At 43.3% G+C, this 22,871-nt stretch overlaps 1 pseudogene; it reads left to right on the top strand.

Moving 5' to 3' along the window:
* The first annotated feature begins 571 nt into the window (after positions 1–571).
* Positions 572–22,871, top strand: part of LOC139703566 (E3 ubiquitin-protein ligase RNF213-like) — a 145,156-nt pseudogene continuing 122,856 nt past the window's right edge.

Here is a 22,871-nt window from a genome sequence, read left to right as displayed (position 1 = left end):
CATGGGACAGGGCCTTGTTTTGCCCTCATACTCTCATGGTCCATGGGTCTCAAAGAGGCCCATGTCACTTAGTGGCTCAGTATGGAGGCAGCACCACTTGAGTTAAGGGCTGAAATTTCAGGGACTCTGGGAAGGGCTGAGGGAGTGTGTCCCTTCTGGAGCCTGTGCTGGTCTGATGTGGTAGTTTCAGCAACTTCTTGGAACCATCAGGATGCTGATGGAGGCCATTAAGTTTAGGAGACCCCAGCCTGTCCTGTCAGTCTCAGGCTTCCAGGTGACCCTGAGGTGTCATGGAGGGGACCACCAATTGCTACAATATCTTGTGCTTATGACTGGGCCTGGGCTGGTGGCACTGGCCTTCATGGAGTTTGTGGAAATGAGGACCCTGGGGCCCACCTAAACTGCAAAAGGGCCCTTGGGAGATGTAGAAGTTTCTGTCTTTAAATCTCCTTCCTTGTGTGAGGCCCTGGGTCCCATTCTCAGCACCATAAAAAGAGAAAATCTCTTAAAGCCTTTCTACTTCACACAGTGGGCACTGATTCCCAATCAGGCTCGGAGCCCTCTGGGTGCCATGGGGGCTATTGCAGGCATCTGGGTAGTTCTGCAAGATCAGCTAGAATTCTTGGAGAAGCTGCAGACTAACCCAGAAGGAGGCTGCACACCCCAGACACAGATGTACCCAAGTTCTTTCCTTCTCCTGATGGCTTAGCCCCAGGTTTGGGGATGCAGGGGCAGGTATGGGTTGATCCCCAGCTGTCTGGGTGGAAGGGCCTCACCACATAGAGCCAGGACTCAGGATGTACAAACCACTTGCCTTTGGTGGCCCATTGACACCTTCTCTAGACCATCACAGCCCTTGGGACTAGTTTTCCAGTGGCCTGCTCCTCACAGGCAGTGTTCCTCTTCCCAAGGCTGGAATCTTGCCTGGGAGCTGCCCAAGACTTCTAGGGCACAGGAGAAGACTCTCTGATCCTCTGCACTCTTCAGTCTCCTCCTCTCCCTTATTCTGATTTTTCTGCTTGTGACACATATGATGAAGAGTGTCACATGGGCAGCCCATGAATGCTGTAGTGTCCAAGAGTGATTTCACAGTGACATCTACAACCACTCTACAGGAGGCTCTCTGCCTGGCCTCTGCTCCTTGGCTAACCCACTCTCCATACTTGGTTTCTTAATTCAGTTTTGTCCATGATAAAGAAGTTGCAGGGGAGACAGATATAAGTGGTTGAGCAGAGCTAAGCTTGCTGTACTTAAGAAATTGAAGGGTTGTGGAATGGGAGGGAAATGTGGGGCAGGCTGTAGTAATACTAAAAAGTAAGATTGATATCTTTGTTCTTTTTAATTCAAAAGGAAGAAAAGAAGGAAAAATCAGGACACTTCTGCTTCCTTAGAGCCAGGTTTCTTGGTCCCATTGCCTTCCATTCCCCAGAGTCCAAATTTGCCTCCATATCCTTGTTCCGAAGACACAGGCCTGGACCAAAGCCAAGCCCAGCAGACTGGTCCAGCTGTCCAGGGTATGGGTGCAGCCACAGGAGAGGAGGCTCAAGGTAACCCAGTGCTCCAGAACCACATGGAAGGAAAGGATCTCCACACCCTCTGGGGATAGAGACCTCTCCCAGAAAGTGTCTAGCCTGCCAATATCTACCTGCAAAGCCCAGGATAAGGCTGAAGATGCTGCCTAGGGAGACAAGCTGCTTGAGTTCAAAGGGGACTCTAAGCCTCAGAAAGAAGCACAGAGGGCCAGGCAGCATGTGGAGGTCCCAACCTCTGGGGTCAATATCAGGGAGTGGTATTGAGGGCCACATGACTGGCTCTAGCACCTTTGGTGTGCTCTGTGGGTGAGACATTGGTTTTTCCATCTGGGAGGGCAACTGAGACTTGCTACCTGCAGGTAGCAGAAAGGGACTGTTGACCCCACTCTGAGTTGAAGGCTGATGCTGATCTTAGGCCCTTTGGGGCAGAGCAGCCCTTTCATTTGTCTCTGTGGTTCAGGGAGTCTGAGGTCTTTATTTCCTTCAGGGACTTGATGTTATAGGTGAGCCATATAATCCATTTAACAGGGCTGGGATAGAAATGAAAGATAAGGTTCAGTCAGCAAATAAGCCGCTGGCAAGTATCCTTGCCTCCAAGGAATGCTACCAAGTACAAATTTTCTGCTGTGGGAACAGAGGCTAGAAGAAGTGAAGGGTGAGCTGTGGGTCCCTAGGAACATGTTCAGACACAAGGATGGGCATGCCAAGACCCTGGAGTGACTTGTGCTGGCCTGTTCTCAGCAAAAGGAACTAATGTCCCTAGGAGGGAATGAGGGAGGAAAGGCCAGGCAAGGTTGGAGAGGGTCCTCAGAGGCCATCGGATTGGCCTGGAAGGACTGGACAGTCCACCCAGGCTGCTATGAGATGCCTGGCTGAGGGGCAGCCTTTTGGGTTGGGGCTTGGTTACTTATTTCAGAACAAGGACAGGTTGGCTGCTTCTGGAAAAAAATACATAAAATCAGCTCAGAACCCAAAGACCTGATGAAGCCAAAAGGGAGTGACAAAAAGTATGCAGCTGCTGTGACAAAGGAAAAGGCACACACACACACACACACAAAAAAAAGAAGGCCAGCATGTAGACTTTTCCCGTGAGGTACCAGGCAGACCTGCCCAGGCCCAAGGTACAGTGATGCCAGCGGCACCTGTTGAGAGCCACTGTGATGTGTTCAGCAGAGGAGGTTTCTCAGGGAGGCAGGCTGGCCAGACCAGGGTCCCACATGCTCTTCTCTTCTTCTTGGCCACTCATGGTGGGCACTAGCCAGATGTGAAAATGACCAGTAGAGAATGGAAGAGGTGGGCCATGCCAGGAGTGGTCAGCTGCCATAGTACTCCCTTCCCTCTTCCAGCTGGCTGAACCTGAAGGATGGTGTCATTATGCACTTCCATGCCATCATCTTCAAGCATGTCACCTTTGACCCCAAGATTCACACTGTGTTCATCAGGGAAGGAGAAGAGCTCATAAAGCCTGGATGGAGTGAAGCTTGTGAGATGTACTATATTGAGTGAGTCCTGGGGTTCTGGTCCCCCCAAGCATGTGTTAGGGGTGATCAGTGAGTCCCCATGATGACCCTGCTTCCTGTATTAGCATGTATTTGATACTCCCAGCATTCATTTCTTAGTCTCATTTTTCCATGGCTCTTTTTTTCTGTCCTAACTGGAAATGAAGCCCTATTCTAAACATGCCATCTTTGTCAGTGTCCATTATAGCTTTGGCTCTGTGTCTTGATGTGTTTGAGACATAAATCTTCTGAGATAAGACTTCTTAATAACTGGTCATGTATGTTGATTTGCAGGGACTTATATAAGAATGGGTCCCTCATCAAGGACAGTGTTGTCATTCCCAGGCAGAGCCTGGGTAGAGTCATCCCTTAAAAGTATGTTCTTCAGCATGGCCATGGCTCCAACTGCACTGTGGTGTATGAGTACATCAAGCATCCACAGAAGGCAGGTGAGCATATGAACTGCTGCCCATGTGTCAAGTCCTCCCTTCTGCACTCTGGTGGTAAAGGGCCTCTCTTGTGGCACCTGTGTCCTGGCCTGGGTGCTGCTGTACAGAGCAGACTGCCTGGTCTGCATGGGTCCTCTGCTGTGTGCTACCCTTGCTGTGGTTTAACTTATGTGAGAGAGGAAATGGAAAGAAGAGTGGATGAAGCCAGAGGAAGGGCAGGGCCTGTGGGCAGATTGGAACTGGGTATTGGGCAGACTCTGGGAAAAAGCAGGGAACAGGGAGCTGCTGGAGGCCTTCCTGGAGGCTTCCAGGTGGTGACCAGAAGCAGGACAGTGTATCAGGAGACTCCCTGTCGGCCTCTGCTGTTTGTCCTTTTCATTTTTTTGCTGGTGGCTTCCACATTTGACCTGCTGAGTCCTTGGAAATAACCCTCTGCACCACTTCAGGTCCTCTGGCAGTTCTTTCTCTGTCACCTAGGACAGCTGCAGAACCCACAGGGATACTGTCCCTGCTGTCCCACCTGTGCCAGTAGCTCTAAAAGGACATTGTCCATTTTGTGTCAGCCATGGCCTTTTATGTGGTAGAGGAGACCTCTTCTGAGCTGCTGTGCTCAGAGAATTAGGGTCTCTTCTGCTTCTGTTTGGTTTGAGCTTGGGTAATAGCAGGAAGCCTTTCCTGAGCTCTTGTGGGTTTCCCAAGTTTTAAGGAAACAGGCATTTGCTTCACCCTCTGTGAAAAAGGAACAATGGTAAAGAAATCTACAATTATGTGTTTGGGGGTATAAGAGAAGGAAGAAGTATCAATTTCTGTGCCTGTGGGACAAACATCATGTGTTTGTTCTTTTAAAAAGTGGCTTTGTAGCTGGGCACAGTGATACACACTTATAATCCCAGTGACTCAGGAGTTTGAGGCAGGAGGATCACAAATTCAAGGACAATCTCAGCAACTTATGGAGGCCATGTCTCAAAAAAATAAAAAAAGTTAGGGATGTAGCTTAGTGGTAGAGTGTCCCTGGGTTCAATCTCAGTTAAAAAAAAAAAAAAAAAAAAAAACAGTTTGCTTTGTGTTTATGTCTACCATCACCATTCACAGACTGTCTGGTTCAGATCCTAGGCCTTATGTGAATTCCTTGGCTGGAAACCGAGGACCTGAATTCCTCAGCTGTGTGGTGAGGGTAGATATGACCCCAGTGGGAGTCTTTTAGGATTTGTGATGTCTTGGTGCACTGGGATGGGGGCCAGGAAATTTGTCCCCCTTTCCACCCTGTGTCTCCTGGTCTGGGACTTGTTATAGGCATGCAGCATGTTTATTCTGCTGCTGGATACAAGTAGCCATCCCATCCTTCTTGGGACATCAGACCACAGGGCATATTGGAAGTAGCCATTCACAGCTCATATTAGGTCTTTGTTCCCTTCTAGATGGCAGGAGTATTTGGTCAACCTGTGCCAAAAGTGCATAGCTGTAAGGATCATCAACTGGCTGGGCAACCTCCTTGTCCTGCACTACTGTATGCAACTAGCCTCTCTCAGAAAGGACTCTGTGAGCCAGTATGAGGACATCTGGGCTGCCCTCAAGGGAATTTCCTTCTCTCAGTTTCAGGAAAAAAAAAAAAAAAAAAAGGCTAAATGATTAAGTTGTAAAGCTGCACTTACATAAGTGCATCTTATAATGATGATTATTTTTTAGCACTTTGCACTGAGCTACATCCCCAGTCCTTTTTAAAATTTTTAATTTTTGAGATGGGTCTTGCTAAGTTGCCTGGCATGATCTGAAGTAGTGATCTCCTGTATCTGGAGCAACTGGAATCATAGGCATGGTGACTGCATTGGGCAGCCTTTCTCATGTGACTGTATTAATGTATTTACTCATTTATGTAACAGACACTTAGCACCTCTGTGTGTCCCAGGACATAGCCCCAAGTATGGCAAACCTTAGTTCATGGCCTCTGACTTTGTCTTTCAGCTGGAGTGGGGAGTACATTTTTGGTAGGGCTCAGAGCAAGCTTCTTCTTTTGTTGGCCATAAGGCTCAGGTCAGAGAAGTGACCAGAAGAAACAAAGGACTTCCACTCTCTCTGTTCTCAGATTGCAAGGGTGGAACACTGTTCTGTGAGTGGGAGGCTCAGGCCTCCCTGGAGTCTTGGGTAAGCAAGAGTACAGTCACAATGACTGTGGGCTTACTGGGACCTGCAGTGTATACAAGATAGTAGATATCCAGTGGGGAGAGGGATTAAGAACTGGCAAAGTTACTATTCCTGAGACATCGATACACAGAGATTGCTGAAGGATGAAGCAGGAGATAGAAGCCAGTTGCTGGGATGCCTCAGATTCTGGCTTCTGCCAGGGATACCATGGCCATGCCATCAAAGGGTGAAATGTTTCCATGAACTGAGTCTCACTAAAGCTACAACAAAGTCCTGGCTCCTCTCCATCATAACCCCTGACCTGAGAAGAGGCTGCTGCATGGCCAGGGAGGAAATATGGGGTGAAATGCATAGATGGCCCAGGTGGAAAGTTTCAGAGAAGGTGTTAAGTACAACTGTGAGGGGCTGGGGGTGTCGCTCAGCCTTAGAGAGCTCACCTAGCATGTGGAAGGCCCTGGGTTTGATCCTCAGCACCACATATGAATAAATATATAAAATAAAGGTATTGTGTCCAACTACAACTAAAATATAAAATATTTAAAAAAAAAAAAAAGAACAACTGTGAGGAATATTGTAATGGGCCTTCAGAAAAAGTGGACAATGTTACAAACAGGTGGGGAATTTCAGACGATCAGTGGAAACTATGTGTATTAAGAAAATAGCTGTTGGGGCTGGGGATGTTACTCAAGCAGTAATGTGCTCACCTGGCATGTGTGGGGCACCACATAAAAATGTTGTGTCCACCGAAAACTAAAAAATAAATATTAAAAAATTCTCTCTCTCTCTCTCTCTCTCTCTCTCTCTCTCTCTCTCTCTCTCAAAAGAAAAGAAAATAGGTGAGTGGGAATACAATACCTGGAGTGGAGATGGAGCATCTTCTTGATGGCTTAGCAACTACTTGGAGGCAGCAGAATAAAGCAGCCAAGAACAAGAGGACTGTGCAGTAGAAATGTCATGCTCACATAGAAAAGGAGCAGAGGGGAAAAGAGCAGAACAGATCTTCTGAGGTCTGTGGGTGAAAACTAGGTGAGTAAAGAGGAGAAAGAGGCCAGAGGAAAGATGAAGGATTGTGTTTGATCCTCCCATCCAGCACAGTCACAGCTGCTGAGCACCAAAGAAAGACAGTCTTGAAGGCAGCTAGAGAAAAGACTCAGTGAATCTAGAGGCCTGTGGAAGGGAGAATCAAGGAAGGAGAGGTGGCACTTATACAGGTTGCTCAGCCTTGCCATGGAAGCAGGCTCAGTCACATGCTGCAGTGTGGACCCATGCTGAAGACATTGAGCTAATGAACAAAGCATACTTCAAAAGGACAATTGTCATGTGATTCCACCCATGAGGTCCCTAGCATCCTCACATTCAGAGACAAAATATTGTGGCTTTCTAGGGACTAGGGAAGGGGAGTTAGTGTTTAATGAAGACAGAGTTTCAGTTTTGCAAGATGAAAAGCTTTCTGAAGTTTGGTTGTGTGACAATGTGATACCATTGACACATTGTGTATTCTGGAAAATTGTTAAAATGGTAAATTGAGTTTACTACCATTAAAATAAACAAACAAAATCTTTTAAGCCAGGTGTGGTGCCACACTGCTGAAATCCCAGAGACTTGGGAGGCCAAATAAAGAGGTTCACAAGTTCAAGGGCAGCTTGAGCACCTTAAATGAAATCCTTTCAAAAAATAAGATTTAAGAAAGGGCCATGGATGTGATTCAGTGGTTGAGTGTACAGAGAGGTTCACTCCTCATGACCAAAAAAATCATCATAATAATAATTCACTTTTAAAAATCACTGTCTAATGTAATTCTGGCATGATTTCCTGACTTTAGCACTGTTGTACTTTGAGGACCAGGCCATTCTGTGTGGTGGAGGCCATCTTGTACACCATAGGATGTCGAGCAGTGTGCCTGGCTCCCACCTGGAAGGTACTGCTGGTCTTTTTCTTTCCCTTCTCAAAAACAAATGTGTCTTCAGGTATTGCCTGGCCCCCTGGGTGGGAGGAGGGCTGGATCACCCCTGCCCCCACTGAGAACTGTGCTTCAGCAGGAGAAAGGGGGCTCAGAGATGCAAAACTTCAAGCTAAATAAACGATAAACTGGAATACTAAGCAATATGCAAAGGCCAGAACAGAGCAGGACTGGAGCTAGGCTTAGTGACAGAGCACTTATCTAGCTTGGCCAAAGACCTGGGTTCCATCCCCAGATCACAAAAAAGAAAAAAGTCAGAGCAGGAGTCACAGAAAAATAGAGAAAAAAGGTACAAAGTAGGACTAAACTACAGGGTGGAGAATCAAATCCAAGTCCAAACCAAGAGCCCAAGAGGAAGAGTGGGCAGATCCATATCCCTGTGGAGCTCTGGGCCTCCTTTTCAGTGACTGATGGAACAAGTGGCAGGAGAATGAATATGGTACAGGGGAGAAAGCTGCAGTGCCGCCAGACCCAGGTAGCACCCAGGGGCTTCAGTGCCCAGCAAAGCAGGACACATACCTTCTCAGGTGTGCCTGTGGGCACATGCAGCAAGATGGCTGCATTCTGAGCTGGACCACTCTCAGTGCCCTGAAGGTGCTGCAGTCCAAGGGCACAGGTTCCTAACCACATCTGAGCAGAAGGTTCTCTGGAAAATTCTTTTTTTTTTTTTTAAGAGAGAAAATTTTTAATGTTTATTTTTTAGTTTTCGGTAGCCAAAACATCTTTATTTTTTTTTTATGTGGTACTGAGGATTGAACCCAGTGCCCTGTGCATGCCCGTGAGCACACTACCACTTGAGCTGCATCCCAAGCCCTCTGTAAAATTCTTAGCATGCCTGAATGTTTAGCAGCATGCTTATAAATGACGTCATCTTGGAGTGAGGAAAGATTCTTCAGAGAAGAAATGGAAAGCACAATTAGACAAGAAAAATTGTAGGGTGCTGGGCTTTTGCTCAGTGGCAGAGGCCTGCCTAGCATGGATGAGGCCCTGGGTTGCTTCCCCCATACCACACAAAAATATTTTTTAAATCCAAAGTAAGTATAAAACTTAAAATAAATCTGAATTAAACATGAAAACAGCACTGCAATCATTTCCGAGCACAGGTAACTGCCATGTATGGAGTGCCCTATCCTCCCACCCCCATCCCTACCCGCTCACTAAAATCCCCTCATCCCTCCACCCCCATCCCCACCCCCCACCTACCCCAACTCCCATCCCTACTCACCTACCCCCCACACCCCCTAGTGCACTGTGTGTGCAGGCCCTGGGATCCACCCCAGATTTGCATTTCCATTTCTGATTAGGCCTTTGTAGTTTGACCACAGAAATATTTCAGAGTTCTAGTGTGACATTCCTAAGAGTCAGGAAATGGGATTTTGCTGCCACTGGGGCCCTATACATGTGTCATCAAGCCCTCCATGTACAGGTACTCCAAGGAAGCTGTTGGTGACAGGAGCCTTATTAAATACGATGACATGGAGAAAACACAAAAAATGTGATTCATTTTGAATGAAGGCCTGTGACCCTGAAAAATTGGTTTCTATATGAGTGTTTTATATAGACCTCATTAAATTGATCTTTTTAGGAAGACAAAATGAAAGTAAAATGGCTGATTTTTCAAAGTTGCATGTTTTTGCAAGCTGCTGTTCTGGCTGCTTTTTTTGCAGCGTGGGAAGACACTAACTTGGTTTCATCTTTGCTCCTCTGGTGAGGGGCATAGAGGACATGCTTAGTGTGGGGCAGGGAGGAGGGGAGTCCGAACACTCAGGCACTCACACCCCTACCTGCTTCCATGTTTGCAGGAGATGGCTCTCTCCCATATTTCTGTGTTCTGCAGCAATGACCTCAAGGACAGTGTGGCCAAGAGTTTTGAGAAATGTGTCATTGAAGCCGTGAGCTGTGCCTGTCAGTGACCAAATTTTATTTAGAAATATGTTTGGGCTCTCAGGTTCTTGCTGATTTAACCAGCTCCAGGCCCTAAGTGCCTGCCTGTACAAGGCCTGTGCTGATCAGGATTGGGTGCTTGGCACCCTCTCCCTGGCTTGGGCCCCATGCTGTAATCTAGTGCTTTCTACCCAGTACTTGAAATGCAACTTGGCTTCCTGCTACAGAGGTAGCCATGTACCCTATGAAAAACCACAGCCACAATCATGAGCTTTGGTGCAGATGATCTGGCATACTGCGTCTCCAATGGCCATTGTGATTATTGCCACTCTCTGGCCTGTGACAGTGCAGTCTAGGAGGTGTAGAGTGGTTTCGTTGTAGGGACATTTGAAGCAAGGCACCAAAGTTAGCAGGAAATAGTTTTATTTGGCTGCAGCCAAGTACAGAGGGCACAGCTTTTGCTTTAATAAATCAATCCCGTGAACCCCGAGTTTAGGTAGCTTCAGAATTTTATACCCAGCATGTAAGTGGAAGGGCTCAGAAGTTCACAGTCTACAGAAGTTCACATAAAAGCAGCTTTTTCTTTCACTGTTCTGGGCAAGTTAACTCTTGAAGGACAGCACCTGAGTAGGAGAGAGCTTTTTCTCCTTTTTCTTTCCTCCCCCTGCCAGCTGTTACCATGGAGCTCAATTGGTAACTTTTCTTATCTTAGAAATGTAGACATCTTTGTGAAACTCCAGCTCAAGACCAGAGGCTTTGTTTACATATTTCTAGAAACTTCTACACTGCATAAATATTTCTGAAAAAATAGTATGGGGGTGTCCAGCTCCTGGAATGCTTATTTCTTCCAGGCTAGTAGCCAAGTAAAATAGGGCAAAATGAGAATCTACATTGAACTCTTTTGCAGAAACTTGTTTACTTATAGTCTTAGAATCATTTTTTTTTTTCCTTTTTGATGAATATTTCTTGAGAAGCCCAGTTCAGATTTTCCAGTGAGAAAGGGGGTGCCACTATGGTTTCTCAGGTGTCACTGATGGCTATGACCTTGGGCACGTTTTCCTACATTTATTGGCTCTTCCTATTTTCTATGTCTTTATAGAAATATCTGTTTAAATATTTGGACCATTTTGTTCATTGGGCTGTATGTCTTTCCTTTGTTGTTGGTTATGAGATTTCTTTGGATAATCAGGTAAAAATCTACTGTCAGATATGTGATCTCCCAGTATTTTCTCCCATTCTCTGGATTGTTTTCACTTTGTGGTTTCTTTAGAAGTACAGAGGTTGTTAATTTCTTTTTCCCCCTGTTTTTTTGTGGTGGTAGGATTGAAACCAGAGGTGATCTATCACTGAGCTACATCTCTAGCCCTTTTTGTTTCCTATTTTGAGGCACAGTCTCACAAATTTTCCAAGGTTGACCTGAAACTTGCAATAATCCTGCCTCAGCTTCCTGAGCAGCTGAGATTACAGGTGTGCCCTACCACTCCTGGGAAGGTTTTTACTTTTGGTAAAATTCAATGTGTCTATTTTTTTTTTTGGTAGTAATTTTGACATCAAAGAATCTTGTGCTGAATCCTAGATCATGACGATTTACCTGTGTCTTTCTCTAAAATGTTTTTGTTTTGTTTTGTTTTGGGCACAGGGTGTTAACCAAGGGCCCTACACTAATAAATGCTTGCTCACAGGGCAACCTCCTCTGAAAGCTCTAGAGTGTTAGCTCTTAACAACAGTTCCTTTTTCTATGTGGTATGAGGTAAGGGTCCAAGAACATTCTCCCGCATATTGAGATCCAGCTGTTCCAGACCATTATAGGAAGGCACAGTATTTTACCCCTTTAGTGATGTTGGCACTCTTGTTAAAAAGTCTGTTAACAGTGGCTAAGAGGATTTTTCTATTGTGAGGTGTCACATCTATCCATGTCTCCACTGCCATTTCTTTGCAGTAGGTCATAAAATCAAGAAGCATGAGTTTTCCTGATATGTTATCCTCTTTTGACATTGTTTACTATTCTGGATCTCTTGGGATACCATATAAATTTTAGAATCAGTTTGTCAATTTCTACAAGGAAAACAGCTAGGATTCTAACAGGGATGAATTTGAATCTGTAGGCCAGTTTGGGGAGTGTTGACCTCTTAACAATGTCACATGTCATGGTCTCTGAACCTGGAATGTCTTCCCATTTATTTTGGTATTTAATTTCTTTCAATGAGGGTTTTCAGTTTTCAAATGGTGACCTTTGCATTTCTTTTGTGAAATTTACTCCTTTGCTATTGTAAACAATTATTTTCTCAGTTCTATTTTCGAATTGTTCATCACTTGCATACAGAAACAAGGCTGTACCTGTCTCTGTGTCCTGCAGATTTGCAGACTCTTTTCTTGGCTCTAGTAGGGTGTATGTGGGAGAGTGTGTCTTCTTTAAATTTTGATGTAGATGACTGTGTTATCTGCCTATGAAGATTCTACTTCCTTTCCAGCCCCAACACCTTTTTTGTTTGTTTGTTTTGTTTTTTCCCCACCTAATTACCGTGGATAGCAATTCTGGGACTATGAGCGTGGTGAAATAGGCCATCCTTGTCTTGTTCTTGGAGTTTTGTATGATACTTGTTCTGTGTCCATTAAAATTGTTGTGTTACTTGTTTTTTTTTTTTTTTTTTTTTTTTTTTTTTTGGGGGGGGGTATGATGTATTAATATATGTGTGTGTGTGTGTGTGTGTGTGTGTGTGTGTGTGTGTGTTTGTGTGTATGTATGTCTTACTGGGGATTGAACACAGGTGCACTTTGTTGCTGAGCCACATCCCAGCCAATTTTTTTTTTTTTTTTTCATTTTGAAACAGAGCTCATTAAATTGCTGAATCAGGCTTCCAACAGGAGATCCTCCTGCCACAGCCTCACAATTTGCTGGAATTATGGGCAAGTGCCACCACACTCAGCTTATTAACTGATTTTTGATGTTAAAATGTCCTTTTATCCCTAGGATAAATCAGCTTCATATGGTCTGTAACTTTTTTTAATTCTTTTTTTAGTTGTAAGTGGACACAATACATTTTTTTTTTATTTTATTTTTGTTTGTTTGTTTGCTTGTTTTTATTTTGTTTTGTATTAACATGGTGCTGGGCATCAAACCCAGTGCTTCATGCATGCTAGGCAAGCACCCTACCACTGAGCCACAACCCTGGTTCAGTCTATAACTTTAAATGTGTGGCTAGTTACTTTTTTTTTTTTTTTGTCCTTTAATGTCAAAAAAGTATCACTTGTTAGTTAACCCTTTGTTTTTTACTGATTACTGAAAATGTTTTGCAAAATTGTGAAAGCAAAGAAGAAAAATGTTTCATTTCTTAGTGAAGCATCAGAAGGAGGATTGGATTGTCTGTGGTTTTGAGAGCAGTCTTTAAGAGAATCACAGCCCAGGACATAAATTACACAATGTAGTAAAGTTTTTCTCATCTTCTTTTTGGTATTTTTCATTACAAGCAAGACAAAGAGAAATGTGGAACATGGCAGTGATCTTGGGGTTGTCATGGTGTGTTCCTTTGTGTGTGTGCACCTTCAATCGCTGGCATCTCACCTAAGGGGCCAGGCCACATGGAAATGAAGATGATATAGGAAATATTAAGTATTTTATGCTTTCCCCTTTCTTTTCTTTTTGCAGCACTGGGAATAAAACCCAGGCCTCCTCTAACTTTATCAGGAGGATATCCCTATCCTCTGTTTTTTTGGCACTATAAAACTACTTTAAGTAGATTTCTAAAATGCTATTGGGGGTCACCATCCCTGTTTTCGACTGATTGCAGCTCATTCAGCCATAGATCAGGTAATTTCAGGCTGCTATTTGCCTGCGTCTCACAGACAAATTACTCAGGCTCAGTAATAAAGAACCTGCAGAAACTGCTTCTTGGAGCCTGCTCCTATCAAAACATACACCAAGCCCGGAGCAGCCAAATTCTGGCTCCCGGAACTGCTCTGGCCCAGGGCTAAAGAACCCTCAGAAACTGCTTCTCAGTCCGGGCCCTGCTGAATACTCTGGAGGTAAATACCAACCGAGCCTTCATAGGCAGTGGCAACAGGATTGAGACGGGGCTTGTGATGGCCGGTCAGGACTCAGCCGTTGCTTTGGTCACCCAGCAAAGGGAACAAAATGCTGCCATTCGCATAGGATACCAACATGGCAGAGATCTGATGTCATCAGAAAGCGGTGGACGAGAGAACTTCATCGATACCAGCGGCGACAGAAACTGTTGGTCTCCTGGTAAAGAAAGTGAGTCACAAACACCCAAGTCTCTCTCACTTTGTCATCAATCCAGAGGGGCAAAGCAGAGCCGCCACCCGTGCCCAGAACAGGCCCAGCGGCCTGCCGGCACAGTAGTCACATCACCCCAATTGGAATAGGGGCAGAGCAGAGGCGCCACCCACGCCCGCAAGGTAGGCAGACCTGTGACCAACCGGCAAAACAGGCCCAGTGGTCCACGGGTATGGTAGGAGGGGCAGAGAAGAGCCACTGCCCGCGCCTGCAAGGTAGGCAGACCTGCGACCGACAGGTGGATCAGGCCCAGCGGCCTGCTGGCGTGGTACACACATCACCCCAATTGGAGTAGGGGCAGAGCAGAGCCTTCACCCATGCCCGGAACAGGCCCAGCGGCCCGCCGGCGCAGTAGTCACATCACCCCAATTGGAGTATGGGCAGAGCAGAGCCACCGCCCGTGCCCGCAAGGTAGGCAGACCTGCGACCAACCGGCAGAACAGGCTCAGGGGTCCGCGGGCATGGTAGACACGTCACACCAATTGGAGGAGGGGCAGAGCAGAGCCGCCACCTGCACCTGCAAAGTAGGCAGACCTGTGACCGACCGGCAGAACAGGCCCAGCGGCCCCTCAGCGGGGTAGACAGATCACCCCAATTGGAGGAGGAGCACAGCCACCGCCGGCCCCTGCAAGGGAGACATTTCAACTATACAAGAGCAATATAAATATATAGGGGGGGAAATTTTATCAAAAACACAATAGTTTCACCAAGCAGAAAGAAACACAAACAGTATGAAAAGACAAGGAAAGAAATGACCACAAGCAATGCAGGTCAACTCAACTTTAGAAGAGGTAACAGCTGCAGCAGATGGAATGTCAGATAAAGAATTCAGGATATACATGCTTCAGATGATCTGGAGTATCAAGGAAGACATTAGACAGCAAATTCAGACAATGAAAGATCACATCGACAATGAATTACACAAACAAATCCAGGAAGCAAAGGATCAACTATACAGGGAGATAGAGGTTATAAAAAACAAACAAACAGAAATCCTAGAAATGCAGGAAGAAATAAACCAACTTAAAAACTCAATGGAGAATACTACCAGCAGAGTAGAACACTTAGAAGATAGAACATCAGACAATGAAGACAAAGTATTTCAACTTGAAAAGAACATAGACAGCTCAGCAAGACTGTTAAGAAACCATGAGCAGAACATCCAAGAAATATGGTATAACATAAAGAGACCAAACTTAAGAGTCATTGGGATACAGTAAGGTATAGAGGTCCAAACCAAAGGAATGAGCAATCTATTTAATGAAATAATAGGAGAAAACTTCCCAGACTTGAAGAACGAGACAGAATCCCAAATCCTAGAAGCCTACAGGATGCCAAATGTGCAAAATCATAAGAGATCCACACCTAGACACATTATTATGAAGATGCCCAACTTACAGAATAAGGAGAGAATTTTAAAAGCTACAAGAGAAAGGAAGCAGATTACATTGAGGGGTAAACCAATCAGGATAACAGCTGATCTTTCAACACAGACTCTGAAAGCTACAAGATCCTGGAATAACATATTTCAAACACTGAAAGAAAATGGGTTCCAACCAAGAATTGTGTATCCAGCGAAATTAAGCTTCAGGATGAAGATGAAATTAAAACCTTCCACGATAAACAAAAGTTAAAAGAATTTGCAGCTAGAAAACCATCTCTTCAAAACATTCTCGGCAAAACATTACAGGAACAGGAAAAGGAAAATAACAATGAAAACTAACAGTGGGAGGTAGGACAGTAAATGGGGGGAAATAATCAAAGAGGAAAACAAACCATGTTTAGTAATATAAATAAACAAATATGGCTGGAAGAACAACCCATATCTCAATAATAACCCTAAATGTTAATTATTTAAACTCACCAATTAAGAGACACAGACTTGTAGAATGCATTACAAAACAAGACCCAACAATATGCTGCCTACAGGAGATGCATTTTATAGGAAAAGACATACATAGACTGAAGGTGAAAGGTTGAGAAAAATCATATCACTCAAATGGGCTTCGGAAACAAGCAGGAGTGTCCATACTCATATCAAATAAAATAGATTTCAAGCCAAAGTTAATCAAAAGGGATAAAGAGGGACACTACATACTGCTCAAGGGAACCATATACCAACAAGACATAACAATCATAAATATATATGCCCCAAACAATGGTGCAGCTATGTTCATCAAACAAACTCTTCTCAAGTTCAAGAGTACAATAGACCACCATACAATAATCATGGGAGACGTCAACACACCTCTCTCACCACTGGACAGATCTTCCAAACAAAAGTTGAATAAGGAAACTATAGAACTCAATAACACAATTAATAACCTAGACTTAATTGTCATATATAGAATATACCACCAAACATCAAGAAGTTACACTTTTTTCTCAGCAGCATATGGATACTTCTCAAAAATAGATCATATATTATGTCACAGGGCAACTCTTAGACAATATAAAGGAGTAGAGATAATACCATGCATCTTATCTGATCATAATGGAATGAAACTAAAAATCAATGATAAAAGAAGGAAGGAAAATCATGCATCACTTGGAGAATGAACAATACATTACTGAATGATCAATGTGTTATAGAAGACATCAAGGAGGAAATTAAAAAAATTCTTAGAGATAAATGAAAACACAGACACAACATATCAGAATTTATGGGACACATTGAAAGCAGTTCGAAGAGGAAAATTCATTGCTTGGAGTTCATTCCTTAAAAAAAGAAAAAAAAAATTAATGATCTCATACTTCATCTCAAAATCCTAGAAAAAGAAGAGCAAAACAACAGCAAAAGAAGTAGAAGGCAAGAAATAATTAAAATCAGAGCTGAAATTAATGAAATCAAAACAAAAGAAACAATTGAAAAAATTTACAAAACCAAAAGTTGGTTCCTTGAAAAAATAAATAAAATTGACAGACCCTTAGCCATGCTAACGAAGAGAAGAAGAGAGAGAACTCAAATTACTAGCATATGGGATAAAAAAGGCAATATCACAACAGACACTTCAGAAATACAGAAGATAATTAGAAATTATTTTGAATACATATACTCCAATAAAATAGAAGGTAGTGAAGGCATCGATAAATTTCTTAAGTCATATGATCTGCCCAGATTGAGTCAGGAGGATATAGACAACCTAAACAGACCAATATCAATTGAGGAAATAGAAGAAATCATCAAAAGACTACCAACTAAGAAAAGCCCAGGACCAGATGGATATACAGCAGAGTTTTACAAAACCTTTAAAGAGGAACTAATACCAATACTTTTCAAGCTATTTCAGGAAATAGAAAAAGAGGAAGAACTTCCAAATTCATTCTACGAGGCCAACATCACCCTGATTCCTAAGCCAGACAAAGACACTTCAAAGAAAGAAAACTACAGACCAATATCTCTAATGAATCTAGATGCAAAATTCCTCAATAAAATTCTGGCGAATCGGATACAAAAACATATCAAAAATTGTGCACCATGATCAAGTAGGATTCATCCCTGGGATGTAAGGCTGGTTCAATATACGGAAATCAATAAATGTTATTCACCACATCAATAGACTTAAAAATAAGAACCATATGATCATCTTGATAGATGCGGAAGAAGCATTCAACAAAGTACAGCATCCCTTTATGTTCAAAACTCTAGAAAAACTAGGGATAACAGGAACATACCTCAATATTGTAAAAGCAATCTATGCTAAGCCTCAGGCTAGCATCATTCTGAGTAGAGAAAAATTGAAGGCATTCCCTCTAAAATCTGGAACAAGACAGGGATGCCCTCTCTCACCACTTCTGTTCAACATAGTTCTCGAAACACTGGCCAGACCAATTAGACAGAAAAAAGAAATTAAAGGCATAAAAATAGGAAAAGAAGAACTTAAACTATCACTATTTGCAGATGACATGATTCTATTCCTAGCAGACCCAAAAGGGTCTACAAAGAAACTATTAGAGCTAATAAAATGAATTCAGCAAAGTGGCAGGATATAAAATCAACGTGCATAAATCAAAGGCATTCCAATATATCAGCGACAAATCCTCTGAAATGGAAATGAGGACAACCACTCCATTCACAATATCTTCAAACAAAATAAAATACTTGGGAATCAACCTAACAAAAGAGGTGAAAGACTTATACAATGAAAACTACAGAACCCTAAAGAGAGAAATAGAAGAAGATCTTAGAAGATGGAAAAATATACCCTATTCATGGATAGGCAGAACTAACATCATGAAAATGGCGATATTACCAAAAGTTCTCTATAGGTTTAATGCAATGCCAATCAAAATCCCAACGGCATTTCTCATAGAAATAGAGAAAGCAATCATGAAATTCATATGGAAAAATAAACGACCCAGAATAGCAAAAACAATGCTAAGCAGGAAGTGTGAATCAGGCGGTATAGCGATACCAGACTTCAAACTATACTACAGAGCAATAGTAACAAAAACAGCATGGTACTGGTACCAAAACAGGCGGGTGGACCAATGGTACAGAATAGAGGACACAGAAACCAATCCACAAAACTACAACTATCTTATATTTGATAAAGGGTCTAAAAGCATGCAATGGAGGAAGGATAGCATCTTCAACAAATGGTGCTGGGAAAACTGGAAATCCATATGCAACCAAATGAAACTGAATCCCTTTCTCTCGCCATGCACAAAAGTTAATTCAAAATGGATCAAGGAGCTTGATATCAAATCAGAGATACGCCGTCTGATAGAAGAAAAAGTTGGCTACGATCTACATTCTGTGGGGTCGGGCTCCAAATTCCTCAATAGGACACCCATAGCACAAAAGTTAATAACTAGAATCAACAAATGGGACTTACTCAAACTAAAAAGTTTTTTCTCAGCGAAAGAAACAATAAGAGAGGTAAATAGAGAGCCTACATCCTGGGAACAAATCTTTACTCCTCACACTTCAGATAGAGCCCTAATATCCAGAGTATACAAAGAACTCAAAAAATTAGACAATAAGAGAACAAACAACCCAATCAACAAATGGGCCAAGGACCTGAACATACACTTCTCAGAGGAGGACATACAATCAATCAACAAGTACATGAAAAAATGCTCACCATCTCTAGCAGTCAGAGAAATGCAAATCAAAACCACCCTAAGATACCATCTCACTCCAGTAAGATTGGCAGCCATTATGAAGTCTAACAACAACAAGTGCTGGCGAGGATGTGGGGAAAAGTGTACACTTGTACATTTCTGGTGGGACTGCAAATTGGTGCAGCCAATTTGGAAAGCAGTATGGAGATTTCTTGGAAAGCTGGGAATGGAGCCACCATTTGACCCAGCTATTCCCCTTCTTGGTCTATTCCCTAAAGACCTAAAAAGAGCATGCTACAGGGACACTGCTACATTGATGTTCATAGCAGCACAATTCACAATAGCAAGACTGTGGAACCAACCTAGATGCCCTTCAATAGACGAATGGATAAAAAAAAAAAAAATGTGGCATTTATACACAATGGAGTATTACTCTGCATTAAAAAATGACAAAATCATAGAATTTGCAGGGAAATGGATGGCATTAGAGCTTATTATGCTACGTGAAGCTAGCCAATCCCTAAAAAACAATTGCCAAATGTCTTCTTTGATATAAGGAGAGTAACTAAGAACAGAGTAGGGACGAAGAGCATGAGAAGAAGATTAACATTAAACAGGGATGAGAGGTGGGACGGAAAGGGAGAGAGAAGGGAAATTGCATGGAAATGGAAGGAGACCCTCAGGGTTATACAAAAGTACATACAAGAGGAAGTGAGGGGAAAGGGAAAAATAATACAAGGGGGAGAAATGAATGACAGTAGAGGGGGTAGAGAGAGAAGAGGGGAGGGGAGGGGAGGTGAGGGGCGATAGTAGAGGATTGGAAAGGCAGCAGAACACAACAGACACTAGTTTGGCAATATGTAAATCAATGGATGTGTAACTGATGTGATTCTGCAATCTGTATATGGGGTAAAAATGGGAATTCATAAACCATTTGAATCAAAGTGTGAAATATGATATATCAAGAACTATGTAATGTTTTGAACAACCAACAATAAAAATTTAAAAAAAAAATATAAAAAATAAAATGCTATTGGGTACTAAATTGTGTCAATAAAAAACAAATCCCGGGGGGGCTGGGGTTGTGGCTCAGCAGTAGAGCACATGCAAGGCGCTGGGTTCAAGTCTCAGTACCACATAAAAATAAATAAATTAAATAAGCATATTTACAACATCCTGGGCTGGGAATATAGCTCAGTTGTAGAGTACTTTCCTTACATGCACAAGGCCCTGGGTTCCATCCCCAGCACCACAAACACACACACACAAAAAAAAAACCAACAAAATATTTTAAATTCATTCTTTTTAATTCATTTTCTTTTAGTCTCCTATTAGTGTTCTGGAGGGAGTCTCTTGTCCTGATTTTCAGAAATTTGGCAGACTTGTGTCTGCTGTGATCCCAAACTCCTGGCCCAGGAACAGCAGAGAGGCCATGGCAAGCATGGATGAGATTCATGAACACCTGCTACTGGGGCCAGATGTGAAGCAGCTCTTCAAGTTGTACAATTAGTGTAGGGCTAGTTGGTGTTGCTATCCTTTCTCAGGCATCAGAACAGGGCAAGTTGATTGACCAGATCTTCAGCCTTCATGTGCTCAGGTTTGGTAAAAGCAGCATGGGCAGAGGTACTCAGGCAGGTGCTAAGCATCACATGTAATAAAGAGCATTTAACAGCAGAGCCACCATCTGCTGAATGACTGCTGGACATATCTTCCTGGGGAGACCCACTTGAAACAGCCCCTCTGAAATTCTCCAAGTCCTTTTATTTCCACATGAAGGACTGGAAGTGCCAGGGCAAGTTGCTTACCCAGGGTGTTGAGACTTACTATCGCAAAGATAACAAGTGTTTAGAACTCAAATCCAAACCCAGCTTACTCCCCTGTGAAGTCCATCTGTCACATTGTAAGACCAATACTGATAACTAACAAAACATGAAGTGAGTCTTCAGCCATCTCTTTCCCAAGTGTTATTCATTTCCCTGGAATTGGTGGTGCAGGTTTATGTATAAATTGCTAGATTCAGATTCAGTTCCTGTTGTGGGAAAGCACTGGTTTTGGCATTAAAAACCCAGGGCTGATGATTGTCTCAGCCAAACCAACTGCACCTTTCTACACCAGGAGAGAGGCAAGAGTAGCTTGTGGTCTGAAGGTGGCTGCTGTCTGCAGTGGCCATAGCAGCTTGCTGGGGAAGAGTATACTTTTAAAGTCCACACTCCATATACTCAGCAGTATGCATTTAAGGCTACTCCTTATCTTTTCCTGGCTTCATGACTCCATTCCCTTTTTTTAACATCTATTTTTAAGTTGTATGTGGACACAATAACTTTATTGTATTTTTCTGAGGTGCTGAGTATTGAACCAATGCCTCACACATTCTAGGCAAGCACTCTACCAGGGAGCCATAACCCCTGACACCAATCTCCCCACCACCAGTCCCCCTCCCCTCACTCTGTTCTTTTTATCACTGAGTAAAACTTCTTTTATTCTCCCACTAAAGATCATCTCAGCTGCCTTCATGTTTCTGTAATTATGAATGAAAATCTGTGTGTTGTTGAGAGCCACAGCCAAAGGGGCCCCAGAAAACTTCCAGCTGCCAGCAAACTTCCATCTGCCGGCTGATGATTGGCTCACAGCAGCCCCAGCAACATCTAGCTGATTGGCTCCTCTGTGGTGATGCTCATTGGGCTGTTTCCCTGCCCTTTCAGACCACGGAGCTGCTCATTGGGGGACTTTTTTGGCTCTGCCTACGTGACCCAGCCAATCGGCCTCAAGAGCAGGAGGATTGTGGGAGGTGGGGAGAAGCTTGTGTGGGAGAGAGAGGCTTGTGGAAAGCCGGTGGTGGCAGTTGAGGCTCTGAGGGTTTTTGCTGAGAGGCTGTTTTGTTTGGCGTGTGTGGTTCTAAAAATAAAGTTAGTCTCTTTTGACAAGTGGCTCCTGATTGTGCCCAGCCAGACTGCGGCATTTGGTGGCTCGCACGGGGAGCGACTGAGGGTAACTGAAACTGTTTGCCCCTGAGGGCAGGGCGAGAGGATGGGTAGCCATTTTAAGATTCCTCTTTTGTTTTGCTTCACTTTTGTTTTAAGTTGCCTGTCCCTGGAGATGAGTGAGACGGAAGAAAAACCGCTCACATCTGAGGAAAAACTATTTACGTCTGAGGAACAGATAGGGAGAAAGGACGGATGCACATGTCAGGAGGATAGAAAGGCTATAATGACTTTTTGTTGTTCCCTTTTTATTTCATTCTGTCTCGGTTTTGTTTGGCATCATCTTGTTGGGTTGTATTATACTAGAAATACGGGATCAGAAATTAGTAAAAAACAAACTGAAACAGTGTTAAGTAAATTGTTAGAGGAAGGAGGCATCTCAGTAAAATCAAGAACAATCAGGGCATACGTTGATACAATACAAAAATGTAGCCCATGGCTTTTTAAGGAGGAGTTGTTAAATATATCACAATGGAACCATCATGGTGAAGATTTAAAAAGAATAGAAAAGAAAAGCCCAGGGACTCTGCCAGTTGGCACATTGCCATTGTGGACGTTCGTATCTTGTTTGCTTCATCCAAAGCCTTCAGTTCAGACAATGGTAGAGGAAGAAGAAGACATAATGATTCAAGTAAAAGAGAAGGTCTCTCAAGTTAGTCAGACAGAGAAAGAAAGTGTAAAACAGAAAAAGCCATCAGGGGGAAAGTTACAACAGGAGACTGCTACTAACACCTTTCTATCACCAGAGGGTGTAAGTGTCCAACCAACAGCACCACCTCTACAGGAGACTGCTACTAACACCTTTCTATCACCAGAGGACGTAAGTGTCCAACTAACAAGGCCACCTCCATATGCTGGGAGGTCCCCAACCCCCGCAGTTGATAGTTGGGATCCTGAGACAAGATCTCAAATATTAACATGCCCTGTATTTGAGGCAGGAGGGCAGCGATTTTACCAAGTTTTAAATTTCAAAACAGTGAAGCAGCTAAAAGAGGCTGTAACAACCTATGGTCCTCAAGCACCCTTCACTGTAAGCATGGTCGAATCCATTAACAACTTGAAC

This window comes from Marmota flaviventris, chromosome Y, assembly GCF_047511675.1.
Source record: "Marmota flaviventris isolate mMarFla1 chromosome Y, mMarFla1.hap1, whole genome shotgun sequence".
Classification (NCBI taxonomy): Eukaryota; Metazoa; Chordata; class Mammalia; order Rodentia; family Sciuridae; genus Marmota; species Marmota flaviventris.
The sequence above is the reverse complement of the archived record's forward strand: the minus strand, read 5'-3'. Positions and strand labels throughout refer to the sequence as shown.